The following is a 5,425-nucleotide window of genomic DNA, read 5'->3' as shown; positions in this document are numbered from 1 at the left end:
AGCGCTGGCAGCCGGACTGGCCGACCTGGAAGAAGAGAAAAGCGATCAGCCGTGGCCTTTCCCTGCCTGGCCGCTCTAGCCCGCCCGGCCGCGTCGCTCGCCCACCTGAAGACCGGGCTGGGGAGCACTGGCCCAGCCGCCTGGCTCTTCATCGGGCCAGACGTAGGCCCGGACGTTGTTGCCTCCCCGGACCCCGCGCCCAGTTTACAGCTCCCCTAACATTTCCCGCCCGGCCCCGCCCGGTCAGGCCCGCCGCCTTCTCGGGGCTGCACCCTCGGGGGCGCGTTTCCGGCTTCTCAGCCACTCAGGGCCCGTTTCCGGCTTCCCAGCCACTCTGCGTACGTGCAACCTGCCCACTGCCCGCGCTCCGACCCTCCCTTCCGTAGATAAGCACCGCCCCCTCTGGGCGCGACTACACCGCTGCGCCCCGGGGAGTGGGCGGGCTTGGAGACGCTCCACTCCAAGCGTTGCAGCTCAGCTGGGTGCCTATCCAATCGAGCGCCGAGCAATCGACCCGACGTTGCCAGGAGACCAGAACTGATTACACGTGCTAGGGGTGTGTTCTGAACCCCCAGGTTCTCCAGACTCTGCTTTTGAGCATGTCCTCAAGTAGAAAAGCATGAATCCACATAACACAACGTTTTGAAATATAGGATTGGGCCAGACGGTGGTGTGGTCCAGGAGTAATTGGGTTTCGATTCTGAAACTCTTGGACCCTATGTGAAGTTTACCTGCTTCCACATCATATGATGTTGGGATTTGTGCAGGTTTTCTTCTTCTCTCTTTGCCTTCCCCTTACCTTTGCACAGACAGTCAGAGTGCTTAGAATGATCATTGGAACCACACCACCTGCTCGGGAGCCAACTTTTTACATTATGCTTATTCGTGTGCATGTGCGGGTGGATGTGTACGTGAAAGCAAATGTGCATGTGGAGGTTAGAGAACAACTTACAGGAATCAGTTCTCTCTTTCCCACATGTAGGTCCCAGGGATCAAAGGATACTCTGTGCCACCTTGTCAGTCTATATGTGGCAATATCTTATACCCTACAATTCACTAATCATATCTAAGTATTTACCCAAAGACATATGCACTAAGTTCCTTGCAACTTTGTTAATAATGATCTATCCCAATATACATCAACCAGTAAATAGTTACACTGAATCACTGTAGTGGAACCCTAGGCAGCATTGAAAAATAAGAAGCTATTTGTGTGTAGGTAGACCTCTAGAAGCTTCCTACACTGAGTAAAGAACATCAGACACAAAAGAGTTCAAGTCTGTATAAAATTCTAGAAAAGGCCAAGACTTTACTAACAGCTCTAATGGTTGCTGCGAGTTAGTGACAGGTAAAGAGATGAAATTGCCTATATAGAGAGACAGACATGAGGGGCCATTTTTTGGATGATGTTTCCATGCCTGTATATGTTTATAAAGATTAATCAAATAGTAAAGTTAAGATTGGTGAGTTTTAGCCAGGCGTTGGTGGCGCACACCTTTAATCCCAGCACTTGGGAGGCAGAGACAGGCGGATTTCTGAGTTCAAGGCCAGCCTGGTCTACAGAGTGAGTTCCAGGAAAAGCCAGGGCTATACAGAGAAACCCTGTCTCAAAAAAAAAAAAAAAAAAAAGATTGGTGAGTTTTGTCATTTGTAAAAACGCATTTAAAAAGTAAAAAGTAGGGCATAGTGGTGCACACACGTAATAAGGATGCAGAGGCAGGAGGACCAGAAGTTCAAGGTCATTCTGGTTTACATAGTAAGTTCCAGACAAACCTGGTGTCTTAGTTAGGGCTTCCATTGCTGTAGAGAGACACCATGACCAAGGCAACTCTTGTAAAAACATTTAATTGGGGCTGGCTTACAGCTTCAGAGGTTCAGTCCATTATCATCAGGATAGAAGCATGGCAGCATCCAGGCAGGCATGGGGCTGGAGGAGCTAAGAGTTCTACATCTTCAGCTGAAGGCCACGGGGAGAAGACTGGCTTCCAGGCAGCTAGGACAAGGGTCTTAGAGCCCATGCCTACAGTGACTCACTTCTTCCAACAAGACCACACCTACTCCAACCAGGCCACACCTCCAAATAGTGCCACTCCATGGGCCAAGCATATTTAAACCACCACACTGGGCTACAAAAGATTCTGGTAAGATGTAGCCCAGCATATAAAGATACTTTCTATATAAGCCTAATGACCTGAATTTGGTCCCTGGAACCCACTCAAGGGTGAAAGGGGAGAGTCAACTCTACAAAGTTGACCTCTAACCTCCATATGTGTGTCATGGTACATGTGCCCCCACACACCATGAATCTATATACATCATGTACCCACACATTTTTTTTTATTTTTAAATAGTTTACATGATGACTCAGCAGATAATGACACTTGCTTCCAAGCCTAACAATTTCAGTTCCTAGAACTCTCTTGGTGGATAGAGAGAACCAACTTGTAAGTTGTGCTCAGAACTCCAAACGCATGGCGTGACGTGTATGCATGTACGTGTATGTGTGCTCGTGCACATACACACATACAAGCAAACCAACTAACAGGGGCTACAAGATGGCTCAGTGGTTAAGATTATATGCTGTTCTTGTAAAGGACCCAACTTAGGTTTCTGGCACCCATGTCCAGTGGCTAACACCCTCCTGTAACTCCAGCTCAAAATGGTCCAACATGTACTTTTGGCCTCAAAGGGCACTGCAATCACAAGCACACATACACTCACACAGACAGATGCACATATGCATAAATAAAAGTACACTTCTTTTTTAATTACTGGGCTGGTGACGCAGCTCAGTGCTAGGGTGCCTGTCTAGCAATTGTGAGACTTGGAGGTCAACCCACCAATGTGTGTGTACTCACAGAGACTACCTACCTTTCTATCCATCTACCTTCTTATCTATCTCTCCTATCTGTAAATCTCTATGTGGAAGTCTTTGTAGACAAAATTAACTTTTTTTAATGTTTAAAAAGAACAGAAAACTGTCAACAGGACAAAATGGCAACCAACAAATTAGGAAAAGATCTTTACCAACTCTACATCCGATAGAGGACTAATATCCAATATATACAAAGAACTCAAGAAGTTAGACTCCAGAGAACCAAATAACCCTATTAAAAATGAGGTACAGAGCTAAACAAAGAATTCTCAACTGAGGAATACTGAATGGCTGAGAAGTAACTAAAGAAATGTTCAACATCCTTAGTCATCAGGGAAATGCAAATCAAAACAACCCTGAGATTCCACCTCACACCAGTCAGAATGGATTAGATTAAAAACTCAGGTGACAGCAGGTGCTGGCGAGGTTGTGGAGAAAGAGGAACACTCTTCCACTGCTGATGGGATTGCAAGCTGGTACCACCACTCTAGAAATCAGTTTGGCAGTTCCTCAGAAAATTGGACATAGTACTACTTGAGGATCCAGCTATACCATTCCTGGGCATACATATACCCAGAAGATGTTCCAACATGTAATAAGGATACATGCCCCACTATGTTCATAGCAGCCTTACTTATAATAGCCAGAAGATGGAAAGAACCCAGATGTCTCTCAACAGAGGAATGGGTACAGAAAATGTGGTACATTTACATAATGGAATACTATTCAGCTATTAAAAACAATGAATTCATGAAACTCTTAGGCACATGGATGGAATTAGAAAATATCATCCTGCCAGGTGGTGGTGGCACACGCCTTTAATCCCACCACTTGGGAAGCAGAGGCAGGTGGATTTCTGAGTTCGAGGCCAGCCTGGTCTACAGAGTGAGTTCCAGGACAGCCAGGGCTATACAGAGAAACCCTGTCTCAAAAAACAAAACAAAACAAAAAAGAAAATATCATCCTGAGCGAGGTAACCCAATCATAAAAGAACACACACTGTATACACTCATTGATAAGTGGATATTAGCCAAGAAGCTTGGAATACCAAAGATACAATTCACAGACCAATTGAAGCTCAAGAAGAAGGAAGACCAAAGTATGGATACTTCAATCCTTCTTAGAAGGGGGAACAAAATACCCATGGAAAGAGATACAGAGACAAAGTGTGGAGCAGAGACTGAAGGAAAGACCATCCAGAGACTGCCCCACCTGAAGATCCATCCCATATACAGTCACCAAACCCAGACATTATTGTGGATGTCAACAAGTGCTTGCTGGCAGGAGCCTGATATAGGTGTCTCCTGAGAGGCTTTGACAGTGCCTGACAAATACAGAGGTGGATACTCTCAGCCAATCATTGGATTGAGCAGAAGGTCCCCAATGGAGGAGCTAGAGAAAGGACCTAAGAAGCTGAAGGAGCTTGTAGCCCCATAGGAGTAACAACAATATGAATCAACCAGTACCCCCCCAGAGATCCCAGGGACTAAACCACCAACCAAAGAGTACATATGGAGGGACCTGTGGCTCCAGCTGCATATGTAGCAGAGGATGGCCTTGTTGGACATCAATGGGAGGAGAGGCCCTTGGTCCTGAGAAGGCTCAATACCTCAGTGTAGGGGAATATCAGGACAGGGAAGCAAGAGTGGGTGGGTTGGTGAACAGGGGTAGGGGGGATGGGATAGGGAGCCTTTGGAGGGGAAACCAGGAAAGAGAATAACATTTGAAATGTAAATAAAATATCTAATAAAAAATAAAACTACACATAAAAAACAGAAAAATATTAATAAATAATACTAAATAATTATGGCTCTTTAAATGTGGTTAGAAACAATATGATCTCTAAATTAGAATGTAAAGGTATGGGAAAAGATTGATAAAGCTTTTCCTTTCTACATGGCAATTGACCTTCACTTAACTTCCCTTCATCTGTCCTTCTGAATCCTGAACTCCTCACACCATTAAACAACCTCATCCACATTAAAGCAACTGCTTCATGGGCAAATTATATTTAGATGAGAAGATATAAATACTGGATCAGAGATTTTAGCTTTGGGCCTCCCTGAGTGTGGAGACTCCTTGAAACCTCTGAACTCAGTAAAAGCTCCTCTTATGGAATGGTGATAAGAAACACTGGCTCCAACACATCCAACATGGATGCTCAGGCAGCTGCAGCATCTGTGTGATGCGAATATGGTGTCTTTGCTCCTGAGCCATTACTTGGCTAAAATGGGGAGGCCCTGAGCAACACCCGGGGTTGCTACAATGATTCCAGATGAAACTCTGCTGTAAAGAATGCAATCTACTTCTAGGTGTAGACAGGACCTTGTCTCCTCTCTTAAGGATTAATCTGATAGGGAAGGGACAAGAATTCTGGAAAGGAAAAGCAAGTCTTCTAAGGCGAATCAGCCTTCCTAGGAGTCTAAACTGTCATTCCTGACTTTCATTTTTCCAAATAATTTGGGGTTTAAAACATAGTCTTAGGGGGCTGGAGAGATGGCTCAGTGGTTAAGAGCACTGACTGCTCTTCCGAAGGTCATGAGTTCAAAT

Source organism: Mastomys coucha, unplaced genomic scaffold (assembly GCF_008632895.1).
Source record: "Mastomys coucha isolate ucsf_1 unplaced genomic scaffold, UCSF_Mcou_1 pScaffold4, whole genome shotgun sequence".
NCBI classification, from domain to species: Eukaryota; Metazoa; Chordata; class Mammalia; order Rodentia; family Muridae; genus Mastomys; species Mastomys coucha.
Note: the sequence above shows the minus strand (reverse complement) of the source record.